This window comes from Macaca fascicularis, chromosome 15 (genome assembly GCF_037993035.2).
Source record: "Macaca fascicularis isolate 582-1 chromosome 15, T2T-MFA8v1.1".
NCBI lineage: Eukaryota > Metazoa > Chordata > Mammalia > Primates > Cercopithecidae > Macaca > Macaca fascicularis.
The window spans coordinates 57,906,951-57,924,294 of NC_088389.1; the positions used below are offsets into that span (position 1 = coordinate 57,906,951).

The following is a 17,344-nucleotide window of genomic DNA, read 5'->3' on the forward strand; positions in this document are numbered from 1 at the left end:
TGGAAATACCACAATAGTGCTGGGAGAGGCAATCTGCCCTGAGCCATGAGTGTCCCTGAACGTACTAATTGGGTATGCCAATAATGCAAAAGCTTGACTCCTCTTTACTGGGACCATTTTTCAGAGTGGGGTTTGCAGTGAGCAATCTTGAGTGATGAGGTAATGTCACCCACTGGGGCAAAGAAGCAGCAGGCTTGCTTACTACTCTATTTACTAACAGCTGGAGATTCCCAAAATTTAGCAGTCTTTAGATGTCATGCAAACCCACTGTGTGCTGGGCCCATCCGAGTCCTCTATATTGCCCCCATAATCCTTGGAGGGGAGGGAAACTGATGCAAACAGATAAGTACTCCTAGCTATGCCATTAGTAATAATACTTTTTGTCTCTGATGGGAGTCTTGTGTCTTCTGCCAGCATCTGCAGCTAACTTATTACCTTGTAAATAGGGTTAATTAAATGCCAGAACTGACAAGACAGTAAAAGATGATAGGATGCTGACAGGGACATAGTTTTCCTTTCTTTTTTCTTTTCTTTTTTCTTTTTCTTTTTTTTTTTTTTTTGAGACAGAGTCTCATTCTATTGCCCAGGCTGGAATGCAGTGGCACGATCTCGGCTCACTGCAACCTCTGCCTCCTGGGTTCAAGCAATTCTTGTGCCTCAGCCTCCTAAGTAGCTGTGATTATAGGTGTGTGCCCTCACGCCTGGCTAATTTTTGTATTTTTAGTAGAGATGGGGTTTCACCATGTTGGCCAGGCTGGTCACGAACTCCTGACCTCAAGTGATCTACTCACCTCGGCATCTCAAAGTGCTGGGATTACAGGCGTGAGCCACTGCGCCTGGCTGGAGAGACACAGTTTTCTTGAGGAGTAAGGACAAGAACCCTAGAGGCCCATTCTCAGGTATACTCAGGTTCAATGATGAGAAGACCCCCTGAGACCATGCCCAGGTGGTGGGCAAGGTTAAGGGGCAAGTGACCCCAATATTCTCTCTGTTAATGAGTCTGAATGGTGAGAGGTGGGATTAAAGCAAGCCACCCAAATACTGCCTTTGTCTTTGCTCACCTTACTCTGGGCAGGCAAAAGAAGGAATAGTACATGACCATGGGGGCAGCAAGCTGAAAGACCATGTGGTTGTGGCTGCTGGGTCAAGAAATCTCCAAAACAGAAACAAATGGAGGGAACAATGAAGATCTTGCTATTTGACATGGAACTTTAGGTGGGCTGAAAATATTAGAAGTTCATTTGGTTGAGACATGAGTGAGCAGCTGCTCAAAAGTGAATGTGAATGCAAAACCTTGCCTAATAGGACAGAGTCAACTGTCCTATGTATCTGATTCCCGCTGCAGCCTAACTTATTTGGCAGTGAGGACAAAGCACTGGGTATAGAGGTGGCCACTGTCTGAAGCAAAGCTGCTGGCTGCTTAATGGTCCCTTAAATGCCTCGGCCTGGTTTACTGATGCTTTGGCTAAGTTAAAACCTGACGGTGTCCAGTAGGGGGCAGTAGCTGTCCAACCTCAATGACAGCTCCAGGAGACTGAGTGGTAATGACCAGTTAGCCCAGTGGGCTGAAATGAAAAGCCATCACCCTTACCTTAGGCAATACTCCCAAAGACTAGCCATATTTTTACTGATTCTTGGTCTGCTAACAGTACTGTAGTCACCTAGTCTGCCACTTGGAAGACTACAGTTGGTAAATTAAAGATATTCCTGTTTGGGGCCACAAACTAGATACAAATTGTGGCCAATCAGATACTTTAGGTCACTCACGTAGATACCCACAGTAACAGTAAGGGCCTGCTTTCTGATAAGACCAACTGGAATCAAGTCGCTGAACAAGTCTGCATTGCCTGGTCACTGGAATTTGCCACTAGGATCCATCATCGCACTAGAAAAGGCAATGAATCCACCACAATAGACTGGATACAAGTAAAAGGTATGTTTTTCATGCAGAAGATACCACTGCATACCAGACTTATGTATCTTGCTAAGCTGGCCTAGTTTTCTTGTGGTGAAGGAGTCCACATTACATGGAGGATTGCCCTTGCCCCTTCCCAGCAGGGACCTCTGTCACCTCCTCTTGGGCTCACCTCGTGCCTTTCCACCATAGACATTTTTCAGGTTATGGTGTTGCTGCTGCACCACATGGAGTCACTGCTCCAGTCTGATTAGCCTATTCAAGCCATAGCACTGAGGACCATGTTTCGGGGTTCCTAGATCTTCTATAGTCTGACCATGATATGCCTAACAATGAGCCAATAGTTACGTATTTAACGGACATTCCATGCTCCCTACTATCCTCAGGTATTTGGAATTGTTGAGCGCTTGGAATGGTCTTCTTGAAAATCAACTCAAAAAGATTTCTGGTTCCACCTCTCTTACCTCCTCCTGGTCCAACACTCTTGTATGAAGCAGTTTGCTTACTAACTGTGGCCACCTTCAGAAAGGGTTCATTTCATCCTTGTAGCCTCCTGGGAAATAATCAGGACAAAAGGAGTGGGGGATTATATACATCTATTTTGAAAATCTGGGATTCTACCTGGCCCAACCCTGGTTATCATGCTTCTTTCATTTTCCCAAAAGCAATCTTAGGCTGGTTTGTTTCATATATCCCTTGGGTGGCAGCCAGCCAAAAGGGGGCTTAGAGATTCAAGCCTAATTCTGGTTTACCCACCTGGATTCATTTTGTTCAACTGATATGGTCCCAGATCATAAATATCCATAATGATCATCTGATTGAGTGCCCTGCTCACTGAGTCCTTCTATAGTGGTCCACATAGGCCAAAATGGAAGACATAATAGGTTTCTACATTTGTCCCATATGCACTCTTACCCTTCTACAAGGTATGGGCGCAAGTAAGGGCAGTTGGAGAAAAGGCGAAGTTATATCTAAGGGACCGGGACACATTAACTCTGTGGCCAAAGAAGGAAAGCAACAACTTCATTCCCTAGGAAGGGAACATGTGAGACCTCAGAGGTACAGGGATGGGGAGGACAATTAATACTTTCTTTGTCCTCTGGATCCACAAGTGCATCCTGGCAAAACAAAGATATAGTTAGCTACCTGAATCAAACAGCAGCTGAGGCCAGCCATCTGACCTGCTTCTACGTCATCTCTGACCATGTGCTTGCTATGAAACAGAAAAATTCACATGGGCATTGGTGGTTCTTAATTCTTTTGTTGTGCTTGATACCATCAATGACAGCTCCTGAATGTGGACCCTCTTGTATACATGGAAGTAGAGGGACTGGCACAACCTTATTTTAACCTGATGTATACAAATCCATACGCTTCTTCTGACATGCAAGAAGCTTTGGATTATGCCATGCATGGCAACTGAAGCAACAACTATTGGTGATATTGCCCATGTGGCTTAGACAAATGAATGTAATGGTGATCCGAGTTTAATGTCAAATCCTGAAATAAAGTGAATTGTGCCTCTTCAGGCTGTATGTTTGTATGTAGGAAAGACTAGGCCATGGTATATTTCACCTTTGAGTTTGGGGGTTGCTTTTTGGCCTCTGTAATATAGCACCTCCTGTAACTATCTGCAGTGAGGCCAAAGATTAGCATGTCAGTCTAAATTCCCTTGTATGGGTCACAATAAATAATAGACCAGCCTTAGATTACATCCTAGTTGTATAAAGTAAGATCTACTTTCTCCTCTGGGGCTTATTCACAGTTGATTTAGTCCAAGATACTGAGAGACATAGTTGAAGCCAGTATTACAGTATGTTTTTATCCTGCTACTTGGAGTCTTGTTAAGTGCTGTATGAGACAAATTAAAGTGATGGTCCTTGTCTCTCTTGGTAAGATTAATAAGAGTAGCTGATGTAGTGGCATACTCATGTCAAGACAATGCTGGGCTGAGGGGTGAGTTGTTGGAAGAGTCAATCTACCATGGGCCTGAAGCATTCCTAAATGTTCTTACTGGGTATGCCAAGAATGCAAAGTCTTGGCCACTCTTTACTTAGGTAATTTTTCAGGGTTGTGTTTGCAACAAGCAACTGGAGAGAGGAGATAATGTCTTCCTCTGGGTTTACTAAGTGCTTACTATAAAAGTGGCAGATTCCTGAAGCTTGGTGTTCCTCATTTGTGAATAAAACCCACTGTGTGCAGCCTCTGCAACTTCCACATGTTCTCTGGGGGTAGGGGAAGCATAGAGGTGGTGCTCATTCTTTTTGCTGTGTTGTGAGTAATAAACAACTTTGTCTCTGACCCCAGAGTCTCATATCTATTGTCAGCATCCATGAAACAGTAACAGACTAACTTCTTAGCTTATATTTAGGGTAAAATCACACCTCAAACTCTGCAAATAATTCAATATCATTGTAATATGAAATGCATTGTAAGGGCCAGGTATGGTGGCTCATGCCTGTAAACCAGCACTCTGGGAGGCCAAGGTGGGCAGATTGCTTGAGCCCAGGAGTTAGAAACCAGCCTGAGCCACAGAGTGAGATCCTTTCTCTAATTCAAAAAAAGAAAAAAGAAAAGAAATGCACTGTAAGAAGAAGTAAAAAGTAAGATTGGAGAGGTGAGCAGGGGTTATAAAATGGATAGTCTAATATGTTATGATAAGGAGCCTAAAGTTGATCATATTGGTGAAAAGGAGTGCTATAGACTGAATATATGTCCCCTCAACCCCCACCCCACCAATTCATGTGTTGAAATTCTAACTGTCAATGTGATGGTATTAGGATACAGGACATTTGGAAGATGATTACATCACGAGGGTGGAGCCCCTAAAAAGAGACCTTAGAGAGCTCTTTCACTCCCTTCTGTCATATGAGGATACAGCAAGACAGCCATCTATGAAGCAGGAAGCAGGCATTCACAAGACACAGAATCTGCTAGTGCCTTGATCTTGGACTCTCCAGCCTCCAGAACTGTGAGAAATAAATGTCTGTTGTTCCAGCTATCCAGTCTAAAGTATTTTTGTTATAGAAGCCCAAGCAAATTAAGACAGGAAAAAGGGAAGATTTATGAAGGAAATGACATGACTTGATTTGGGTTTTTAGAAAAGACACTGGAGGTTATGTGAAGCACTGATTTGAGGGGAACAAATCTTTAGGCCAAGCAGAGCAGTAAGGGGGTTATTACAGCAATCCACAATAGAAATGTTGAGAGTTAAATAGAAATAAGGGAACAGATCAGTGAAATACATAAGAAGATTCCTGAATGGCTTCCAGATGGAGAGTGCTGCCAACAACTGAAGAGATGGAAGAAAAAATAGGGTTAGGGATGAAAATTTTTGAGTTTTTTTTTTTTTTTTTTTTTCCTAAAGTGAAGTTTGAGGCACCTGAAGGGAATCTATGCAGAGAGGTCTAGCAAAAAGAAAAGGTTGGGAGTGGGGGGCAGATATATATAGATCTGAAGATTAGAAGAGATGGCTAGATTCAAGATATAGATTTATGAGGCATCTGTATTAATAGTTGCCTCAATTGTTTTCTCAGAAGACATTAATTTTGTGATATAAATCAAAGAATATAAACTGGAAATATGAATCTCTACGCCCTTCTTGAAATACAAACATAATATAAATATCCACATAAATGGCTCAGTACAATGCGATCATGAGTTAGTTACCACTGCCATATAAAATGTGGAGTAGAAATGGATTAGAAAGGAGAGTGCCTTCTTGTATGCTTAGATTATTTTCTTATCTCAGTTGATTTAGATGTCTGTTTGTACTCTGGTTTCTTAGTCTTTAAAGTGATTTTATAGGGAAGCAAAAAATTACAGCAATCAACTCATGAAAGACATAAATTCACTGAGCTACAGAAATGAAACGAAATCTGCATTGCTTTTTCCAGTGACTGGCATTCTTCCTCTTTACTTAAACTTCTGATTGTCAAGGCTTAATTCTGTGTTTTATTGCTAAAATTTCTAAGTACTTAACAAATATGATGAGAACCACATCACTAACCTGCCATCTTAAGCGAACCTTTAAAAATATATTTTTTAGTTATTTGACAATTCTCTAAGCAAAGGCTAAGAATGTGCTCCAAAGACAGAATAGGAGCTTTATTTGCTATTTTCCAAGTTTAAGATGTTCATCCATCTGGCAGAGCAGCTAGACAATACATCAGCCAAGAACATCTCTCTGGCTTGAAATAGGTTCTGGCTCTCAAAGAAGATTTGACTGAGGGAAAGGCAACATCTTTAGTTGCTCTGTGGCTGAACTCTTCTAATATTTTCCCCCAATGCCTTCTCCAAGCCTTGGCTCCATCCACTAACTTGGTTTCCATAGGAATAGACAGAGCTATCAAGTGGCACGTAGTCAAACAGCACAAATGAAAGAAGGAGAAAATGTTACTGTCAAAAAAAGGCTTTTCTCTATGAGAGGAAATTATGGAAAGGTATTCTTGACTCTGAGGCTTCCTTATCCAATGCCAGATTTTTCATGTGCTCTTCCTGACTAATATAGCCTATTTAGATTATTATGAAAATTAATCCCTTCATTGGAGAGCCTTTTACATATAGGAAACTAACCAAAAATACATACTGAAAAAAGTTATAATAATGCTGGGATGCTTATTTCCACAAGGATAATTCTGTTGTGCTTGTGAGGTACTCTCATTTATTTAGAGTGGTGCTTTAAATTGGTACAACCTTTTGGGATGATTATAAAGTATATTTGGTTTCTCACAGTTGGTATTTTATTTAAGGACAACTTTTTTTTGGTCTTAAACTCTAGCAAAAGTAGTTCTCAAACTCTAGCATGCATCAAGATCATCTGGAGGCCTTGAAAATACAGAGGCCCTCCCCCAGAGTTTCTCATTCACTAGGCCTGGTGTGGGGACCAAGAATCTGCATTTGTAGCAAGTTTCTGGGAAGTGCTGGTGTCGCTGGTCTAGAATCCTAAACTTTGAGAACCACTATTGAAACAAAGAACCTAATCTAGGAGTTCTCAGTCCTTAGGAGCTTAAAATAAAAAAGTCTGTTCCCATCCTAGATCAATAAAATCAGAATTTCTGGGACTTTGGAATTAATATTTCTTAAATTTTCAGTAGGTGATTAAAAAATGCAACTGGCATTGAGAAGCACTGACCTAATTAAACCATTAATTCAACATTCAATGGTTATTTTTGATGTAATTAGTCAGTATCAGACTCTATGCTAAGGGTTGGGGAAGCTTTATACAGATGTATGCTCGTATGCAATGCAATATTATAAGCAAGGAAGGGTGAATGCATAAAAAGGGTACAAAAACAGACCACAGAGACAGGATAGAGGATGCACTTAAAAGTCATTCCTTGTGAACTCCCCAAGATGTCCTTGTGAAGAAGGGAAGGGGTTAGAACAGGATGACTTCATGAAAGAGATGGCAGTTGAACAGGATCTTAACTTAGGATCACTAACACTTCGGCACTCCTCGATGTCTCCATCTTGTTCCTGCTCCCAATTTCTTTGATATGGAGGGCAATAAGTATTTTCTGAATTTTATATAAAGTGCTATATAAAGACAGCTTCAAATGTTACTCCCACCGCTTCCAATCAATTTGTCCCCATAAGCTCCTCCTATATGGATATTCTGAAGCCAACATTAGTAAGTTGTGTATATCACGTCTCTTAGATCCACTTATTACACGCTCCAATAACTCCCACACTATCCCTCACTTTGACCATAATAGAAAGTGAAACCATATGCAATGCTATTCACTGCTGTTGTACAATGAGATCAGTTCTATGATAGAGGTAAAGACACACGGTCGTAAGAACTCTTTAGAGGGGCACCTAACCCAGGTTTGAGGGGTTAGTAGAAGCTTCTTGGAGAAAACAGTGCCTGAGCTGCATGTTGAAAGTATATGCAATTAAGTCAGCTTAAAGTAGGAAGGAAGCTGAATGTGCAAGGATATTGTGTGTGGAGGATGAAAAAGAGGTGACTAGAATGAAAGTTTTAAATACACAGTATGTCTGAGGATAGAGTAGAACTGGGGACACAGGACGCTGAAGCCAAAAAGATAAGCAAGAACTCGATGATGAGAAGTGCAAGGTCAAGGAGTTTGGGTTTTCCTTTCAGTCTTCTGAAGTAGTACTGAAGGATTTAAGCAAGGGAGTGACATGAGAGAGGTCTCAGCCAGAACACCTCCACACCCAAAGGCAAATCACTGAATTTTTCCTAGCCTCCGTTTCCTCCCACATGAAAAATAAGGAGGGTAGATTATGATCTAAAGCCCACCCAGCTTAATGTTCTTTGACTCTATGATTCTAAAAGGCAGAAGACCCACTCTCTATAGTTACTTCAAAACTAAATGTTTTTTATTCTAACTGACTCAACAATGACTTAATTTCTAATAATTTTTATTTTCCTTAACCACAGGGTAATAGTTTTTACATCCATTTCCTTTTCCCCAATACTGTACAAGTAATTCATTTTCCTAGCATATTGATGTTCGCTTTAGGGGATCCAGAAATGCTACCCCATGGGGAGGCAGTATGGTGTGATAAAAAGAAAATAGATTTTGGAACCAGTCAGATCTGGGTACTTCATTGGCTATATTATTAATAACTGTGAGCAATCTACTTCTCAAAGGCTCAGATTTCCCATTGGCAAAAAAGAAAAAAAGTGACTAGTGTACAACGAGTACTCAACAAATATTGGTTTCTTTCTCAGATACCGTAATTGCTCTCCTCTTATCATAAAAATAGTCTCTGTAAACAAAATAGCTTTCATTTGCTCCTAATGTTCTCATTGTTTGATGTGCATGATAATCTGTGTAGCCTGTTCTCTTTACTGACCCTGACCTGCCTTCTCAGTAACACTGCAAGCAAGTTATTAAAATATCATGTTTTAATATTAAACTCAGAAGCTAAATGCAACAAATCTTTTCTAATTCCTGGTTCCTTTGAAGCACCCCAAGTCTTGTAGGCTCCATCTTTAGTTTTCCAACAATGTACCTTAATTTTATTGATCCTAGCATGCAGTTTAGAAAAATCAATTCACCTACTCTGTGAAGATGTGTGCCTTTGGGGGAACTGTTTCAAACAACTGATTGAATCCATCTGTTGCGTTCTCTACTTCAGTTCCATACTATGGATGGGATTTCTTAGATGGTGGAAAGAGACAAATATACAGACAAATGTATAAGTAAATTCAATTATACTAAAAAACCTTTACTGAACTTCATTCAGGCCATTCATTAAAGGGTTTAATCAAATGCTGAGCATAACTAGTAATCTAACTTAGTAACTAGTATCCATTTTCAAAATGGTAGCCTAAATCCTCACAGTGATGATGCTTGAATTCAAAACTGTTATCTTCTAGTCTCAAAATTAGCCATCTTTAAAAAATTATATCAAAACATACCTCCATCTGCAAATCAATCCCTGAACTCTATACTGCTCATCTGTCTGCCACCATTCTAGACCTTTTTATTTGAAACTAAGAGAAGCAACTGAGTTGAGAAAGCATAATGCTACAGCTTAGTGGCTGAAGTGAAAAATAAAGATTTGCAGATGAAAGACTATTTTAGGTGTGTCAATTTGTAATTTATGCCAGGGTAGATGTCCTGTTTGGTATAGCTATGTTTTAACTCTAATCTAACTGTTCTTCCAAGTGCAAGCACACTATAATTCTGAAATCAAAGTTTTAGTATCTCCCTCAAGCTCTTTGTGGACCAAACGGAAATAAACAAACATACATTTTAGAAACCCAATCAAAAATTAGAAATTATACATTTTGCATATGTTGAAAATTTCGAAAAACTATTAAAATTTGGGAAAACAAGGTAAGAAAAAAGTTTACCGACAATTTTATTACCCTAAGCCTAACACAAGCTCTGCTAGCACTTCTGTGAAAACTCTTCTAACCCTTTTTAGTTTTTGTTTAACAAGAGAGGGGATTTTTATAGTTTTCATCAAAGTATACATCTAACTGTATATCTTAAATAAGCAGTGGTTTTAAAAATAAGTTGTGTGCTGTGCACAGTGGGTCACGCCAATAATCCCAGCACTTTGGGAGGCTGAGGCGGGTGAATCACCTGAGGTCAGGAGTTTGAAATTAGCCTGGCCAACATGATGAAACCCCGTTTCCACTAAAAAGAAAAATATTAGCAGGCATGGTGGTGCATGCCTATATTCCCAGCTACTCAGGAGGCTGAGGCATGAGAGTCGCTTGAATCCAGGAGGCAGCAGTTGCAGTGAGCCGACATTGTGTCACTGCATTCCAGCCTGGGTGACAGAGTGAGACTCTGCCTCAAAAATAAATAAATAAACAAAAAATAAAAAAAGAATGAATGAATGAATAAATAAATAAATAACTCATGTGGCAGCCATCATCATAATAACCAACTCAGGTGTGAGTGGTCAAACGATGCTAACAATAGAGTGGGTTTGAGGGGTCCCAGGATATTTACATAGTTTCAAATTAGCTCCCACAAGATACCTATTATTTATAGTTACAACGGAAAAAATAGTGATGTCACAGCAGAGGAACCTGGCAGGAGCTGCTTTATTCAAGTGAATAATCCAAAGTTAACACCATTACTGGGACAAATTGATGACACATGCTTCCTGATAAGAGGCATTGAGAGGAACACAACATCACTCCTGTGGTATTCTTACCAAAAGTGCATAAACTGAACCTAATTATAAGGAAATATCAGACAAATTAAAAAGGAAGGTTACTGTGCAATTTAATTGGCCTGTATACTTAGAACATGTGAATATCATATATACAGGTACATACACAAAAAACTGAGAAACTGTTGCAGATTAATGAAGACTAAAAAGACATCATGATTGAATGCAATGCCTGATCCTGGATTTTTTTTTTGTAATAGATGACATTGTTGGGACAATGGGCAAAATCTAAGTAAGATTTTTAGATGACATAATGTTATTTATGTTAACTGCCTGATTGTGATAATTGAGCTGTGGTTATATAAGAGAACGTCCTTGTTTTTAGGAACTATGCACTGAAGATTTAGAGGCAAAGAAGTATTGTACCTGCAACTTACCCCAAATGATTCAGAAGGCAATATCTACACATTCCCATATATCAAGGGAAAGTAGAGAGAAGGATAAAGCACACGTGTCAAAATGTGCACATTTGGGGAATTTGAGAGTATACGAAAATTCTTTGCACCGTTCTTGAAACTTCTCTGTAAATTTGAGATTATGTGACAACATAAAGTTAGAAAAAAAGAAAAATAACTTCAAATTTTTATTATAAAAATAATAACATGTCCATTAAAGCAATTTCAAAAATAAAGTATAAAGAAGAAAACAATGATCAGCCTACACCTCTTAAACCTGAGGTAACTGCAGTTTACATTTCTACATACTCTTTTCCTGTCTCTTGTCTAGGAGTTGTTTTTTATCCTTAGATTATATTTACATTTCAAAATGCTCCCTAATTATGCCTTACTTAATATTCACAGTATTCTTGTTGTGAAAGCCAGAATTATTCTCACTACTTAGATGAGGAAATATAAATTCAAAAAGATTAAACTATGGGTTTACTTTTAAAAGATTATCTGTTTATATCCTATAATAGAAAAAAAGTCACTAAATAGCTGGTTGAGCATGATTCACAAACTGTCTATGATCTAGTTTCCTGTAAAACGAGAAGTTAATAGTAGATGATTTCTAGGATTCCTTCTAACATTAAAATGCTACAAGTCTAACATGTTCTATCATCACAATTTTTTTTTGTACAGAGAATTTGTAGTGCCTAGCACAGTGCCTCATTTATAGTAGGCACTAGATAAACATTTTTGAATAAATAACAAATGCTTTACAAATTGTAAAATGGATAGTTATAGAGGTTATCAGGATTAAATACTATATGTGAGTGGTTTGTAAAGTATAATTTATAATTATAATTCATTATTATTATTATTGATGATTTGGAATAGAAAATATAAAACAAATTGCTCATTATTCTAAATTAGAGATTAAAGTTAAGACAACAGCCAAAATATGTCATATTTTTGTATGAATCTAAGACATTTACTATGAAGTTTATTTCTATATTACTCTTGTTTCAAGTATAATTCACCTTATTCTCATCAATAACCAATTTAACTGACTGTTTACAGACAGATGGAGAGACAAATGACAAATTAGTACTCCCCAGGTTTGTGGCATGGACATAAAAAGTGAATTTATTTTTCAAATACCTTTTATAGCCATAGCCTTGCAAGTAGAAGACATCTTATCTAGTTTACTATTGATCCAAATGACAAGGCTGAGCATCAGATTAAGGATATGTCAGAAACCTGAGAAAGGCTACCAACAGATGCAGCAGGATGGCAGCTTCTTTCAAAATGATCTATTAAGGCTACTGTGTTTACAAAGGCAGTTGAGAAAACACAGCACAATATACTGGGTCACCAGCAGAGTGGCCATAAAAACTTCTGATACTAATGTGAACCCCCATACACCAATCATGATACATGTTTATTTTCAGCAATAAAAACTATGCACAGACTTGCAGATAAACAAAAGATACACGACTTTTTTTTTCACCCCACATCCCTTTCCTATTGTCACAGTGTCTTCTTCTACGAAAGGAAGCATTCCTAAGAGATGACATCTGTTGTGAGATAATGGGAGACACTATATAATTTAAGCTGACTGTCAACCAGAAAGGTCAAGCGCAATTCAAGAATTTCATTTTAAGATATTTTCTTTGGTGATATTAAAATATGACATAGCTAAGTAGGTAACGACCAAAAAATATCATGCCAAAATGGAGTCCTAAAACACAGAAATCCTGAAGTATTTCTTATATATAGCACAATATTTTATATAAAAAAGAAACATTATTTTGGGTATAACGCACAAAGCATACATACTTAAAAAAAAGTAGCGAAACAACAACAAAAAAGGAAACCTGTTCAGAGGTGGGAAAATCTGTTTTTTTGTGATCACCTTGGGATTAGCACATCTTTATGGAAGATCCATTACTTTCTAGACTAGAATGAATTGAAGAATTTTGTGAGAATCATGGGAATAGAAAAAGCTTCAGAAAATTCCCCTTTCAGATGCCTTAGCACATACTTGAACTGGTTTTTCAAAACCCAGAGTGCTCTGAACAATATCAAGAGACCAGTATTTGACACTGTTAAAAACTAAAGAGATAGATAACTGTTGTCTACGTTGATTTAAAACATCAGCCAACTATTCAACTTCTTTAGTTTGCCTTTTAAACCAGCATATGATGCTTTTTTAAAATAGCAATTATAAAATGTTTTTGTCATCAGCTTAAATAGCAGTGAATAGAAATGAACTGCATTATCATTATTAAATGCTATAGGTCTAACTTGTCAGGAGAGCTGGGTTTTCGTCCTGGCTCTAACTAGTTATCTAAACATAAATATATCATTCAATTTATCAAACAATTACTGAGTACATACTTTGTGTAAGGCATTGTTTTTAGATGTGATGAGTAACAACTTTCTGGGCCTCAGTTTCCTCAATTGTGAAATAAGGAAATTCAATTAAGCTATAAACTAGTATTTTATTTATCAAAGTGTTTTACAGATCACTGTTTCCTTAAGTACTGTTAGTTTATGCTGAAAAAAAAAGGTATTGGGATCAAATGATTATGAGAAATTTTAGACTTAAAAAATTAATGGGTTTCGTTACTGTGCAACTTCTCAGAGCTTCTAGAATGCTTATACATGCTAAATTTTCAAGGAGGAACCATGCAGTATTTCCTACACTTATCTGACCATGGAACCCTTTTTTTTTACACAACATACATGGGAATATTACTTTAAGAAAAAAGCTTTGGGGCTGGGTGCAGTGGCTCACACCTGTAATCCCAGCACTTTGGGAGGCTGAGGTGGGCAGATCACCTGAGGTCAGGAGTTAAGACCAACCTGGCCAACATGGTAAAACACTGTCTGTACTAAAAATGCAAAAATTAGCTGGGCATGGTGGTGCATGCCTATAATCCCAGCTACTTGGGAGGCTGAGGCAGGAGAATCGCTTGAACTGGGAAGCCGAGGTTACAGTGAGCCCAGATCGTGCCAATGCACTCCAGCCTAGATGACAGAGTGAGACTTTATCTCAAAAAAAAAAAAAAAAAAAAAAAAAAAAGTAAGCTTTGGGAAATGCTGTACTAAATGCTTTTCAAGGTTCATTTTAGCTTTTATAATTTGTATTTCTTTTTATAAGAAACACAGAGCTGCTAAATACCTAGCCTGGATAAAATAAACTTGAGAAAAAAATGTTCACAAAGCCAAAGAAAAAGTTACCTGAGACTACAGTTATTAACAACAAGAAGTCAAGCTACTGAGTAACAGGCAATATAAAACATTGAGAATGAATAACAGAAAATGGGGCAGGAAAACAAAATTACGTGGTATGTTTGAAGCAAGAATTTTTTAAAAAATCAAGACTTCTTTCAAGCCACTTTATCAAAAGTAACTGGTATGTGCTTCACAATGGCTCACCAAATGCTGTAGATGCTAAACATCAAATGTATGTTGGATTTTATGTTTTGTACCTCAGGAGATACAATTTTCTGAGAGCTACGGTGAAATATCTATGTTATTGCCTCCAACATGCCTTGCACTCATCTTCTACAAGCCCATCACATTACTTTCATGCCCACCACTAACTCAAATTCCCTATCACATCCTTAACTCTTTTCTGCCAATGGATAAGAGATATTGCTCTGGTTAGAATCAGGTGGCAGTAAACAGGGCTGTAAAGCTCAAAGCTTCCAAGTGCAGTCATGCACATCTAGGATTTCTGGTAGCCCACAATAAATCTAGTTAGTCTAAGGAGACTAAATTTATGAATGAGTCTGCTTAGTAATAGAGCCAAGTTCAAGAATGAGCCTTCTGACCTAATAGTGGAATATTCAGTGGAAAGAACAAAAACTTTGGAGGTGCAGCAACTTAACCACCAAAATAAGTAAGCAATGTCTATGAATGCTACTGTGTGACATGGAAGGTTAAAGGGGTAGACAAGTGATACACAGAAAGAAAGGAGAGGGAAGACAGAAAGAAAAAAAGGAAGTGGAAAAGGAAAAGAGATGAAAAAATTTAGGATTCGATAGGAAATAAAGAAATTTGTATAATAGGAAACTCTATCATTCTCTTCTGTAATCAGCTTCCTCAATGGTTCTCAAAAATGCCATGGCCATTTCTGCCTTTTAATCTTTGCTCACTCTATTCCCTCTGCCTGAAGTTCTCTCTGGGTTCTCATTCTATGTCAAAAGTTGACCATTTCTTTAAGACCCACCTGAAATTTCAATTCCTCCATGTATTAGGCAGGTTCAGTACAGGAAACAGAAGCCATTTAGGTATTTTAGGCAGGAAAGACTTTAATACAGGGAATTATATACTTATAAAGTAAGTGGAAGGACTCTAGCTAGGCTTAAGGAATGACTCCCTGAATGATGTAAAGCCATCATTGTGACTACAGTATTAAGTTCAGTGCACATCTGCAGATGCATCAGGAAGTCAAAATAAAAAAAAAAAAAACTATTGTAATAACTGCTTTTCAACACCCAGTCAGAAGAATAATGGAAACTGAAATGTTCTAGAAAAGCATCCCCTAATGATTGTTCCCACCTCTGAATATGAGCACTATGGCCAGACTCACTTGTATGGGACACTCAGCATACTAACACTGGCATGTAAGATTATGCCCTCTTTAAGTATATGTGCCCCTTCTCCTTATCTTGGGTGTAAGGCCCTTGTAGCTAGAACCATAGTAGTGCATATCTCGAGTCTCTTCCTCTTCTGATTATACCTAACTCAATTCCTTTGGATAGTTGTTTAAAGTATATATAAATTGCTAATTATAAACAGGTAATGCCTGCTTTTGCAGTCTATACCTTTCCAGTTTAGTGTAAAGCAGTGCTAGCCCAACACTTCCAAGGTAATTCTGGTTTCCAGTCTTATATCTTGTTGTGGGATGAAATATTTAAAATCTTTCGTGGAAATTTATGTCTATAATTAGCAAGTGGTTGAGATTCTTTTATCTTTGCAGATGGAAAGGAGAATGATAACTGGGGTTGGGGAGCAGATGCACGCGTTTCTGATATCTCTGAAATCAATCTCAAAACTTGACCTAAGTGGTTTGCTTTCTCCTTGTACTTGTTTGGAAGCAACTCTCCATCACGTGTCTGCATATCTGGTAATTTGGACTATCTTTTCAAAGATGTCTGCATAACTAGTTGCTTTGGAAGCTAGAAATGGTACCTCCCTTCAGGTTAGAGGACAGATTTGTTTGCTAACCAGGATAATAAAGATAATGTTTCATTTGGTGGCAAAGGATAGGCAGGTTTGCTCACAGCCTTGATGTAAGATTGGAGGTTTTTTAAGTTCAAGTTTCCTCAGGTATGACACTGACCCTCTGCCTTTGCAGCATCTATCTGGACCTGCAAAGGGTCCATACCACCCTTATGGGACTTGGGGGCAAGGAGAACCAATGCAAACATGAAGCTCATGCTGCCTGCTGTGCCATAAGCAATAAACTGTCTAAATCAATTTGGACTTATAGTCTTTTTACCAGCTGAATCTATGTGGCAAGCCAGCCTAGCAGCTGTAGTAGCTTGACTGCTTGACAGTATTATCTTTTAGGAAAGCACTCATTGACTATTTGTTAAATGAATAAATGAGTGAATGAAATCTGGCGGCAGTGTGAAGAATGGTTTGAAGAGGGCAAAGGCTTGAATCAGAAAGATTGGTAGGTTACTTCAGTTGATTAGACATTAGAATGTGGTAAAACAGATTAGAATGATGGAATAAAAGAGATGGGTAAAAGAGCCAAAGAGGGGGCCGGGCGCGGTGGCTCAAGCCTGTAATCCCAGCACTTTGGGAGGCCAAGACGGGCGGATCACGAGGTCAGGAGATCGAGACCATCCTGGCTAACATCCTGGTGAAACCTCGTCTCTACTAAAAAATACAAAAAATTAGCCGGGTGAGGTGGCGGGCGCCTATAGTCCCAGCTAATCGGGAGGCTGAGGCAGGAGAATGGCGTAAATCCGGGAGGTGGAGCTTGCAGTGAGCTGAGATCTGGCCACTGCACTCCAGCCTGGGCAACAGAGTGAGACTCCGTCTCAAAAAAAAAAAAAAAAAAAGAACCAAAGAGGTGAAGCCCCATATATGCATATAGACTCTCTTAAAATCCTTGGCTGATCCCTGAATTGACAATGTATGGGAGACTCCAAGATGTCTGCAGAAACCCACAAAAAGAAAGTTGAAGAGCTGATCAGAGATTTCAGCTACTACCCAAGGCACAGGGGTAGAATTTGGAGTTCAGATTTCCCATTGAAATCTCAGAAGGGCCATGCCTTAGAAGTATGGACTATGTACCAGGACTGTGGACCTGGTCTAATAGATTCAACTAGACTAAGGGAAAAACCGAGACATTCAA

The 17,344-nt window shown here is 38.6% G+C and overlaps 1 protein-coding gene across 17 annotated transcripts in view; it reads right to left on the minus strand.

Moving 5' to 3' along the window:
* The window catches only part of INVS (inversin), a 238,021-nt gene that overhangs the window by 123,918 nt on the left and 96,759 nt on the right, over positions 1 to 17,344 (minus strand). For 2 of the 17 annotated variants that reach the window (XM_074016962.1, XM_045372550.2), the window contains exon 2: positions 2,380 to 2,468. The exons of the other annotated variants lie outside the window; for them this stretch is intronic. The gene's annotated coding sequence lies outside the window, so the exon portion shown is untranslated. The remainder of the gene's footprint in view (positions 1 to 2,379; positions 2,469 to 17,344) is intronic. 17 annotated transcript variants of the gene reach the window in all.